Source organism: Oncorhynchus kisutch, linkage group LG24 (assembly GCF_002021735.2).
Source record: "Oncorhynchus kisutch isolate 150728-3 linkage group LG24, Okis_V2, whole genome shotgun sequence".
In the NCBI taxonomy this organism is placed as follows: Eukaryota; Metazoa; Chordata; class Actinopteri; order Salmoniformes; family Salmonidae; genus Oncorhynchus; species Oncorhynchus kisutch.
This window is the reverse complement of record NC_034197.2, coordinates 6,723,173-6,735,688: the sequence shown is the minus strand read 5'-3', so window position 1 is coordinate 6,735,688 and position 12,516 is coordinate 6,723,173. Positions and strand designations below refer to the sequence as shown.

The 12,516-nt window shown below is 40.5% G+C and overlaps 1 protein-coding gene across 1 annotated transcript in view; it reads left to right on the top strand.

The window, feature by feature from the left end:
• The window catches only part of LOC109869665 (LHFPL tetraspan subfamily member 3 protein), a 28,894-nt gene that overhangs the window by 1,967 nt on the left and 14,411 nt on the right, over positions 1 to 12,516 (top strand). The gene's annotated exons all lie outside the window — the stretch shown is intronic.

Genomic DNA, 12,516 nt, shown 5'->3' with positions numbered 1-12,516 from the left:
GCGGTAACAAAAAAAACAGACATTGAATATCCCTTTGAGCATGGTGCAGTTATTAATTACACTTTGGATGGTGTATCAATACACCCTTCCTAACTCAGTTGCCGGGGAGGAAGGAAACCGCTCAGCGATTTCAACATGAGGCCAATGGTGATTTTAAAACAGTTACTGAGTTTAATGGCTGTGGTAGGACATAACTGAGGAAGGATCAACTAATATAAATTACAGATTGAAAAGGAGGAAGCCTGTAAAGAATAAAAAATATTCCCGAAACATGGATCCTGTTTGCAATAAGGCACTAAAGTAATACTGTAAAACATTTGCAAATAAATGACATTTTCCTGAATACAAAGCGTTATGTTTTGGGCAAATCCAACACAACACATCACTGAGTACCGCTTCATAGTTTTAATAATGGTAGTGTCTGCGTCATGTTATGAGTATGCTTGTCATTGGCAAGGACTCAGAAGTTATTTTTGATTAAAAGAAATGGAATAAAGCTAAGCATAGGCAAAATCCTAGAGAAAAACTTGGTTCAGTCTGCTTTCCAACATACACTGGGAGACATTCACCTTTCAGCAGCACGATTACCTAAAACACAAGGCTATAACGTCACAGGATGAAACCAATATGCAGACACAGGAGGCAGATGATCTGAGTCTCTGATATTTATTAATAGGCAAGGGGCAGGTTGAAGACAGGCAGAAGTTCGTAAACCGGGTCAGAGTCAGATGGGTACAGGACGGCAGGCTCGAGGTCAGGGAAGGCAGAATGGTATGGCAGACAGGCTCAGGGTCAGGGCAGGCAGCAATGGTCAGAACCAGCAGGACTGGAAAACAGGGACCAGAAAAACAGGAGTACAGAAAAACATGATGGTAGGCTTGATGAGACAAGATGAACTGGAAACAGACAAACAGAAAACACCTGTATAAATACACAGGGGATAATGGGGACAAATGGGAGACACCTGGTGGGGGGTGGAGACAAGCACAAGACAGGTGAAACAGATCAGGGTGTGACAAAGGCCAAACATACACTGGAGTTGCTTACCAAGACCACATTGAATGTTCCTGAGTGGCCTAGTTACAGTTTTCACTTAAATCTGGAAATATATGGCAAGTTTGAAGAATATTTTAAAGAATAATGGACAATTTGGACCAAGATCTCAGTAATCCAAATAAATGGTCGAAAGCCACCTGCGGACGCCCCAACTCCACACCAAGCCCACCCCAATGGCCAGTATACAGTATCAGTTCTCTGTTTGACAAGTTATATGAAGCTGTGGCTTGGAGTATTGTTTATTCATACTATGTAATGTCTTCTTAGTGAATTAGTACCATGTTTTGCCCACTAAATGCTGCTGTTCTGCTATTACTGCCACAGCCTTTATCCATGTATTAAATGGAACCCTTTGCAACTTTGGGTATAAAACCCATAGCTTTCGCTCAGGATGGAAATAAATGGTGTGATCATCCTTTCAATTCAAGCCAGTCCTCCATGAAAGCAATTCAAACACATACAAACTGTCCTTCTCTTGAATCTAATCTGCTCAATGAAGTCAATCTGTGTAACTAGCTGCACTCTTAGAAATAAAGAGTTCCAAAAGGGTTCTTTGGCTGTCCCCATAGGATAACCCTTTTTGTTTCCAGGTAGAACCCTTTTTGGTTTCAGGTAGAACCTTTTTGGGTTCCGTGTAGAACCCGACATGAAACCCAAAAGGGTTCTTCAAAGAGTTATCTTATGGGGATAGCGAAGAACCCTTTTAGGTTCTAGATAGCACCTTTTTTTCTAAGAGTGTGCCCACACACCAACAGAGATCTGCTAGTGTTGGGTTGACTGCCTAAGGCTTAAGCTGTATCTGGGAAATGGCCCAAGTGTGTGTAGTTTATTCCCTTCAATAAAGGTTTGGATTAGTTAGACCATTCCTTGTCAAGCAAACCAATAGGCTACAAGAGTTCTAATGGTTTAAATGTTATGGTCTTCAATGGTAGAAATCCCAAATACAATGCCTTCAGAAAGTATACTGAACAAAAATATAAATGCAACAGGCAGGGGCACAGCCGTGGGTGGGCCTGGGAGGGCTTAGGCCCACCCACTTGGGAGCCAGAACCATCCACTTGGAAGCTATGCCCAGCCAATCAGAATGAGTTTTTCCCCAAAAAAGGGCTTAATTACAGACAGACATACTCCTCAGTTTCATCAGCAGTCCTGTTGGCTGGTCTCAGACAATCCCTCGGGTGAAGAAGCTAGATGTAGAGGTCGTGAGCTGGCAAGGTTACACATTGTCTGCAGTTGTGACGCCTCTTCAACCTCAGGAGGCTGAAGAAATTCGGCTTGTCACCAAAAGCACTCACAAACTTCTACAGATGCACAATCGAGAGCATCCTGTCGGGCTGTATCACCGCCTGGTACGGCAACTTCTCCGCCCACAACCGTAAGGTTCTCCAGAGGGTAGTGAGGTCTGCACAATGCATCACCGGGGGCAAACTACCTGCCCTCCAGGACACCTACATCACCCGATGTCACAGGAAGGCCATAAAGATCATCAAGGACAACAACCACCCGAGCCACTGCCTGTTCACCCCGCTATCATCCAGAAGGCGAGGTCAGTACAGGTGCATCAAAGCTGGGACCGAGAGACTGAAAAACAGCTTCTATCTCAAGGCCATCAGACTGTTAAACAGCCAACACTAACATTGAGTGGCTGCTGCCAACACACTGACTCAACTCCAGCCACTTTAATAATGGGAATTGATGGGAAATGATGTAAAATATATCACTAGCCACTTTAAACAATGCTACCTAATATAATGTTTACATACCCTACATTATTCATCTCATATGTATATGTATATACTGTACTCTATATCATCTACTGCATCTTTATGTAATACATGTATCACTAGCCACTTTAACTATGCCACTTTGTTTACATACTCATCTCATATGTATATACTGCACTCAATACCATCTACTGTATCTTGCCTATGCCGCTCTGTACCATCACTCATTCATATATCTTTATGTACATATTCTTTATCCCCTTACACTTGTGTCTATAAGGTAGTAGTTTTGGAATTGTTAGCTAGATTACTTGTTGGTTATTACTGCATTGTCGGAACTAGAAGCACAAGCACTTCGCTACACTCGCATTAACATCTGCTAACCATGTGTATCACCTTGATTTGATTTGAGTTGGACATACTGCCAAATTCCCTAAAATGACTTTGCAGTCAGCTTATGGTAGAGAAATTAACATTAAATTCTCTGGCAATAGTTCTGGTGGACATCCCCGCAGTCTACATGCAAATTACACACTCCGTCAAAACTTCAGACATCTGTGGCATTGTGTTGTGTGACAAAACTGAACATGTTAGAGTGAACATTTTGTCCCAATTACAAGGTGCAGCTGTGTTCTGATCATTCTGTTTAATCAGCTTCTTGATATGCCACACCTATCAGGTAGATGGATTATCTTGGCAAAGGAGAAATGTTCACTAACAGGGATACAAACAAATTTGTGCACAAATTGTGAATGGAAAATTCCTGGGATCTTTTATTTCAGCTCATGAAACATGGGACCAATGCTTTTCATGTTGCGATTATATTGTATATTTATATACTGATTTTTATTTATTTATATATATATATATATATATATATATATATATATATATATATATATATATATATATATATATATATTTATATTCCACATTTTGTTGTGTTACAGCCTGAATTCAAAATTGATTAAATCTTTTTTTTTCTCACACATCTGCACACAATACCTCATAATGACAAAGTGAAAACATGTTTTTAGACATTTTTGCAAATTTATTGAAAATGAAATTCAGAAATATCTCATTTACGTAACTATTTACACCCCTGAGTCAATACTTTGGCAGCGATTACAGCTGTGAGTCTTTCTGGGTAAGTCTCAAAGAGCTTTCCACACCTGGATTGTACAACGTTTGCCCACTATTCATTTCAAAATTCTTCAAGCTCTGTCAAATTGTTTGTTGATCATTGCTAGACAACCATTTTCAGGTCTTGCCATAGATTTTCAGGTTGATTGAAGTAAAAACTGTAACTATGCCACTCAGGAACATTCACTGTCTTCTTGGTAAACAACTCCAGTGGAGATGGTGTTTTAGGAGTGTTCTCACAGTGTTTGGTGGAAAGCAAACTAAACCAGGTTTTCCTGAAGGATTTTGCCTGTGCTTAGCTCCATTCTGTCATTTTTTTATCCTGAAAAACTCCAGAGTCCTTAAAGATTACAAGCATACCCATAGCAGCCACCACTATACTTGAACATATGGAGAGTGGTGCTCAGTAATGTGTTGTATTGGATTTCCCCCAAACATACAGTGACACTTTGAGTTCTGGACAAAAAGTTAATTGCTTTGCCACATGTACCACAGTATTACTTTAGTGCCTTGTTGCAACAGGATGTGTGTTTTGAAATATTTTTATTCTGCACAGGCTTCCTTCTTTTCACTCTGTCAATTAGGTTGGTATTGTGGAGTAATTACAAGGCTGTTGATCCATGCTCAGTTGTCTCCTAATCACAGCCATTCAACTCTGTAACTGTTTTTAAGTCACCATTGGCTTCATGGTGAAATCCCTGAGCGGGTTCATTCCTATCCGGGTGTATTGTACACCATTCAAAGTGTTAATAATAATTTCACCATGCTCAAAGGGATATTCAATGTCTGCTTTTTTTACCCATCTACCAATAGGTGCCCTTCGTTACAAGGCATCGGAAAACCTCCCTGGTCTTCATGGTTGAATCTGTGTTTGAAATTCATTGCTCGTCTGAGGGACATTACAGATAATTGTGTATGGTACAGGTAGTCATATCCTGCAGTCAAATGACCAAATAGCCCTCTAGTGGTCTCATGGGTGGAATGTTATTAATGTTTTTAATCATTTCATAATTAATACAAATGATTTAAATAAACCCGCCGAAAATAGGGTGTTTCCATATGAAAAGGTTTTGTTATATTTCAGTCTCAACTCAACATTTAATACATTTCAACTCTATATCTGACATGGTACAAGTGTCTTACATTTGTAAGCACATAACCATGTGTGTGGGGTGTATACTTTTGTTTCAAAGTAGATGTGACTAAGACTACCAAGAAACACTCTGTGTGAGCCTGATTTAGCCCACTGGAGGAAAAGGTTCAACACTATTATTGCACACAGAGTGAATCCAAACAACTTATTATGACTTATTAAGCACATTTATACTCCTGAACTTATTTTGGCTTGCCATAACAAAGGGGTTGAATACTTATTGACTCAATACATTTCAGCTTTTCATTTTTTATTAATTTGTAAAAAATGTAGAAAAACATAATTCGCTTTGACGTTATAGGGTATTGTGTGTAGGCCAGTGACAAAACAAATGCTCAATTTAATCCATTTAAATGATTTCTGTAAGACAACAAAATGTGGAAAAAGTCAAGGGGTGTGAATACTTTCTGAAAGCACTGTAATGGTAATGTATTGGGTTGGGTTTAATGGTAAATGTCACTCATCAAACAACATATAGGAGATGTTTTCTAATCATTTTAGGGTAAAACATAAGACTGCTATGTAATGGTTTTATTTGGGTCTTCACAACATTTTAGTCACTAGCCCATTTCTCCATCACATTTTTGGTCTTGTAGGAAAAGTCTTAATATGATAATTGCATCATAGGGATAGCCCTCTCAGAGAGCTGTCAATTGTTGGACTATTCGAGAAGAGTTGGGTTAAAGCATTAGGTTGCTAAGAGAATGACAAACTGAATTGCTTTCATGGAGGACTGGCTTGACTTATACGGATGACCAGACAATGTCTTTTCATCATGAGCAAAAGCTATTGGTGATATGATATGATATGAATCCTATGAATTGAAACGGCCAATTTGGGTGCAATCAATAAGCTTAATTTCTCAAAGTTCAAATAAACGTTCAACAAAATAATGTTTCAGGGATACTAATCTTATCTGTGTCTAACTACAGAAACGTTTTCAGACAATCTGAGATGGTGGGTGTCGAAAACCTCTTCCGTGTGCTTTTTTGAGGTGGAACGACTCATGAGATATGCACAAACGTGTGGGAGTAAGAATACCTCAACAGTCAGCAGACTGAGAGCAGAAAAATATCAGCAGTTTTTTCTGTTTGTATTGTTGTTTTCTTCATCTGTCCACTCTCCTTTCTGATCTGCAGAGTCAGTTTGTTTGGTTGGAAGAATGTTCAACCATCAGCAAGATGGAGGAACAGAGAATCCATGAACTAATATTTCCATACTCTTAGGATGACAGGACACTCACTATGCACTTTTATGAAATGAGAAAAAACATGCATGCTGGTATTCATCACATAAAGCGGGATTAAAATGGATTTAATTGTAATTTTTTTGTCAACGATCTACACAAAAAACTCTGTAAAAAAATAAAATATATATATATAGAAAAATAAAACATAGCTTGATTAGATAACTATTCAACCCCCTTATTCAATACATGTTAGAATCATCTTTTGCTGCAGTTACAGATGTGAGTCTTTCTGGGTAAGTCTGTAAAGCTTTTCACACCTAGATTGAGCAACATTTGCACATTATTATTTTCAAAGTTCTTCAAGCTCTGTCAAATTGGTTGTTGATCATTGCTAGACAACCATTTTCAGGTCTTGCTAAGTCAAAACAGTAAGTCGGCCAGTCAAGAACATTCACTCTCTTCTTGGTCAACAACTTCAGTGTTGATGTGGCCTTGTGTTTTAGTTTATTTTCCCACTGAAAGGGGACTTCATCTCCCAGTGTTTGGTGGAAAGCAGACTGAACCAGGTTTTCCTCTAGGATTTTGCCTGTACTTAGCTACATTCCGCTTATTTTTGATCCTGACAAACTCCCCAGTCCTTAACGATTACAAGAATACCCATAACATGATGCAGCCACCACTATGTTTGAAAATATGGAGTGGTACAGTATTGTGTTGTATTGGATTTGACCCAAACATAACACTTTGTATTCAGGACAGAGAGTAAATTGCTTTGCCACATTTGTTGCAGTATTATTTTAGTATCTTATTGCTAACAGGATGCATGTATCCTCCACTGGCTTCCTTCTTTTCACTCTGTCAATTAGGGGTTTGTATTGTGGAATAACTACAATGTTGTATATCCATCCTCCTATCACAGCCATTCAATTCTGTAACTGTTTTAAAGTCACCATTGGCCTCATGGTGAAATCCCTGAGCGGTTTCCTTCCTCTCCGGCAACTGAGTTAGGAATGATGCCTGTATCTTTGTAGTGACTGGGATATTGAATATCTACTTTTTTTAACACATCTACCAATAGGTGCTCTTCTGTGCGAGGCATTGGAAAACCTCCCTAGTCTTTGTGGTTGAATCTGAAGGCACTGTATGTATTTGCAATTGAGGCCCTTTCCCATTCCCAGTGGCTACTGGATCAGCTCCAACTCGGTACAGGGTATAGCCTTGCGATGAGGCTGCATCTGCTACCCTGTGTACAGGTGAGTGGCCTGATAGTGTTGGGTATGGGGCTAATGCTCTCACCACTGAGGAGATTATAGTTTAATAAGCTGCTGTATCCTGGGCTGTGGCATAGAGCTTTGGCAGAGCGTGGTGCCAACAGCGGGCCGGCCCTGGGAAGAGGACAAAGAGTACCAGCTGCTCTTCTCAGTGCCCATGACCTTCCTCATGGGGAGTACCGTCACGGTTCTCCTCTTCAGTCAGGAGAGCTCAATGTTATATGTTGTACTATACAAAACCATAAACTGTACTGTTCTCTCATTATCCCTACTGCAGTTACATCGTGGACAGGAAAGTTGGATGATGAGAGACAGAAAAGGAATACACATATTTTCTCTGTTTTTCTTAGTGAGTTTATATGACAGGATCTCTGAACTGCCTGTCTTGCTCCACTCTGTCTCCGGTGAATGCTCCTTTAAAGTGCAACTGAACGCAAAAACAACTTCTCTGGTTGAATAAGGCCTATGTTGCATCACTATTCATCCCAAAAGTTTATTTCTGTGCCAAAATGTACTAACATAAACTGTAGGATCATTTCATAAAGTCAATATATTCCAAAACAGAGTTTTGTGAGATTTGTGGACCTGAGGATGTCACAACTTAATGACGGTTGGGTTTTGATTTCAATCCTGCCCACACGGGACCACTGCCTGGCACATTCTAATCACGGCTGGCAGTAATCAAATCATCCGTATCACAGCTACCCGATGTGCTGCCGTGCACACTATCCAATCGCTCACCAGAATCAACCTGAAACCTAATTTATTTACAGACAGCTGAACTAACCATTAGCATGAAGCGCCTCAGACTTTTTTGGACAACAATATATGCCAGAGTTTGTCGCAAATGTCACGTTGAAAGAACGAGATTCATTTTTCATATACGGGCGGCTTGGGTTTTTCTCCAGCTGAAATATCCTCACATTCGTGTCCTAACGTTAGCACAAACACAATCTTCATCAAAGATACAGTAGCTACATCTAAAAAGCAGGAAATGCAGTACGCTCGAAGCAGGATTCCCTGACTAACCATGTTCAAGTTTGTCATGCTGGGTCACGCGGTTGCTAAGCCATTCAGTACGGAGCCAGAAACGGAAGAAGAAACGAGACATCTCTCTCCCTCAATTTTTCTGGTTCATTTACAGTCAATGAACTAAGCAGACCAGACCCAGTTGCTAATGCATTGGTGCTTCTGGGAGGGCAACCCTGTTAAGCAGACCGGAACTGGCCATTTTTTCCCCCAATGGTAAACAGCCTGAGTGGGACATCTTCATTTATCCACCATCTTTGCGGTGGCCTGTTCTGGATGGTGACTGAAGAGGGACAAATGACATTACTGCCAGTATATGAAATAGCAAACATAACACACCCACATAGAATAACACCCCCAAGACACAAGTCTCGTTTTTCTTAACGAGTACTGGAAAAGCCCAGGTGGAATCGATAAGTTTAGCCCCTCTTTGTCATTTCGCTGGTGCCCTGCAACTGTGTTAAACAGAAGGAGGAGAAATCAATCACACACTCCATCCCAAACACATCAAGAGAGGAATAGATGGCATACTGACCAAAATGGAAAAAGATAGACAGTGGAAAGAAAAAGTATGTGAACCCTTTTCTGCATAAATTGGTCATAAAATGTGATCTGATCTTCATATAGGTCACAACAATAGACAAACACAGTCTGCTTAAACTAATAACACACAAGCAATTATACGTTTTCATGTCTTTATTGAACACACCGTGTAAACATTCAGTGTGCAGGGTGGGAAAAGTATGTGAATCCTTGGATTTATTAACTGGTTGACTCTCCTTTGGCAGCAATAACTTCAACCAAACATTTTCTGCAGTTGAGGATCAGACCTGCACAATGTTCAGGAGGAATTTTGGACCATTCCTCTTTACAAAACAGTTTCAGTTCAGCGATATTCTTGGGATGTCTGGTGTGAACTGCTCTCGAGATCATGCCACAGCATCTCAATCGGGTTGAGGTCAGGACTCTGACTGGGCCACTCCAGAAGGCGTTTATTAAGACATTCTCCTGCAAAATGTCTTGATAAACTTGGGAATTCATTTTTTTCCGTCGATGATAGCAAGCTGTCCAGGCCCTGAGGCAGCAAAGCAGCCCCAAACCATGATGCTCCCTCCACCATACTTTACAGTTGGGTTAAGGTTTTGATGTTGGTGTGCTGTGCTGTGCCTTTTTTTTCTCCACACATAGTGTTGTGTGTTCCTTCCAAACAACTCAACTGTAGTTTCATCTGTCCACAGAATATTTTGCCAGTAGCGCTGTGGAACATCCAGGTGCACTTTTGCAAACTTCAGACATGCAGCAATGTGGCTTCTTCTCATGTCCTCCCATGAACACCATTCTTGTTTAGTGTTTTACGTATCGTAGACTCGTCAACAGAGATGTTAGCATGTTCCAGAGATTTCTGTAAGTCTTTAGCTGACACTCTAGGATTCTTCTTAACCTCATTGAGCATTCTGCACTGTGCTCGTGCAGTCATCTTTGCAGGACGGCCACTCCTAGGGAGAGTAGCAACAGTGCTGAACTTTCTCCAGTTATAGACAATTTGTCTTACCGTGGACTGATGAACATCAAGGATTTTAGAGATACTTTTGTAACCCTTTCCAGCTTTGTGCAAGTCAACAATTCTTAATCTTAGGTCTTCTGAGATCTCTTTCATTCGAGGCATGGTTCACATCAGGCAATGCTCCTTGTGAACAGCAAACTCACATTTTGTGAGTGTTTTTTTATAGGGCAAGGCAGCTCTAACCAACATCTCCAATCTCATCTCATTGATTGGACTCCAAGTTAGTTTACTCCTGACTCCAATTAGCTTTTGGATAAGTCATTAGCTGAGGAATTCACATAGTTTTTCCATCCTATACTGTGAATGTTTAAATGATGTATTCAATATAGACAAGAAAAATACAATAATTCGTGTGTTATTAGTTCAAGCACACTATATTTGTCTATTGTTGTGACTTAGATGAAGATCAAATCAAATTTGATGACCAATTTATGCAGAAATCCAGGTAATTCCAAAGGGTTCACATACTTTTTATTGCCACTGTAAGGCCATGCAAGTGTATACGATAGCTGTTCTCCCAGAAGTACAAGATATGCTAATTGTTATGTGTCCCTCCAAAATAATAGCGCATAACTTGAAAGAGGAAAGCCTGATTTCTACAGGCCAGTGGTTTCTAACTCTTCACCCCATCTCCCATAGGACCTCCATCAACTCATCTCTCACTCATGTCCTGACCCTGTCTCCCTGAAATATTAAACAGAACTAAGCATGACACGGTCTGCTCCGCTCAACTAGCTACTCCTGCAGCATCCTACTATATTCCTTTTAAAGAGACATTTCACTCAAAAACGATCTTTTGGTATTTATTTTTCATTAGTCCACTGTTGACACGGTCCACAAATGTTTTGCGTGTCAGCGTGTCAATATCAAGATATTGGACTTTTGTAAGAAGCAAAATATGTCTCTAGCCTCGTCATCATGATGATGAGTTCTGCATCATATGATGCATTTTTCATCATCACGATGATGTGTCTGGTGACACTCTGCTTCTTAAAAGTCCAATAATATTGATAACTTGACTGCTGACATGCAAAACATTTTGAAACTGTATCAACAGTCGACTTATGAAAAAAAGACCAAAAGATAGTTTTTGAATGAAATGTAACTGTCAGTTACATTAGGGCTCTTCTATTGTTTCCTGCAAGGTCCTGAGGCTGACAAAGCCGAACCAGCAGTTTTTACAGGAAATGTACATTGTAGTATTTTATTGATAACATGAGGCCAGACAATATACAGGTGTTTATCCAACTTTAATGCAAAGGTAGAAGAGCCGTGAATATAATAGCAGGAACAAGCTTTAGTGCTGTATATTACTGAATGGTACCAACAAGCACTCATGGTTTCATGTTTAATTAAGTTGACCTCTAATCAGATAGAAAACAAAGTTCAAGCGTCGACCCCATGGAGAGTGGAACAGAATGGAACCAAATGCGGATCTGCTTCCACATACCCTGGAAGCTCTGAACTAACAACTCGTTGTGTAATGGGATTCCCTTCACCCGTGGTTATGCTTTTGAGCTGTAGGCTACCAGGGGGGTTTGAACATCAAACCAAAATACATTTTATTTGTCACATGCGCCCAATACAACAAGTGAAATGCTTTACAAGCCCTTAACCAACAATGCAGTTAAGAAAAAAAAGAAGAAATAAAACTAACAAATAATTAAAGAGCAGCAGTAAAATAACAATAGCAAGGCTATATACAGAGGGTTGCGGTACAGAGTCAATGTGCGGGGGCACCGGTTAGTCGAGGTAATGTGAGGTAATATGTACATGTAGATAGAGTTATTAAAGTGACTATGCATAGATAATAACAGAGAGTAGCAGCAGCGTAAAAGGGGGGGTATGGGGGGGGGGGGCGGCAATGTAAATAGTCTGGGTAGCCATTTGATTAGATATACAGGAGTCTTATGGCTTGGAGGTAGAAGCTGTTTAGAAGACTCTTGGGCCTAGACTTAGCACTCTGGTACAGCTTGCTGTGCGGTAGCAGAGACTATGGTGGCTGGAGTCTTTGACAATTTTTAGAGCCTTCCTCTGACACCGCCTGGTTTAGAGGTCCTGGATGGCAGGAACCTTGACCCCAGTGATGTACTGGGGGGGAATAGGTTTTGTCGTGCCCTCTTCACAACTGTCTTGGTGTGCTTGGACCATGTCAGTTTGTTGGTGATGTGGACACCAAGGAACTTGAAGCTCTCAACTTGCTCCACTACAACCCGTCGATGAGAATAGGGGCGTGCTCGGTCCTCCTTTTTCTGTAGTCCACAATCATGGCACTGAGCCACTGCGTTTGATAGCCCACGTGTCCCCCCCCTCTCTGTGGTGTTGGATGTGCGCCAGCCTCGTGTGAGATGTTATATAACAAGAGAGGCAGCTCATTATGATGATCT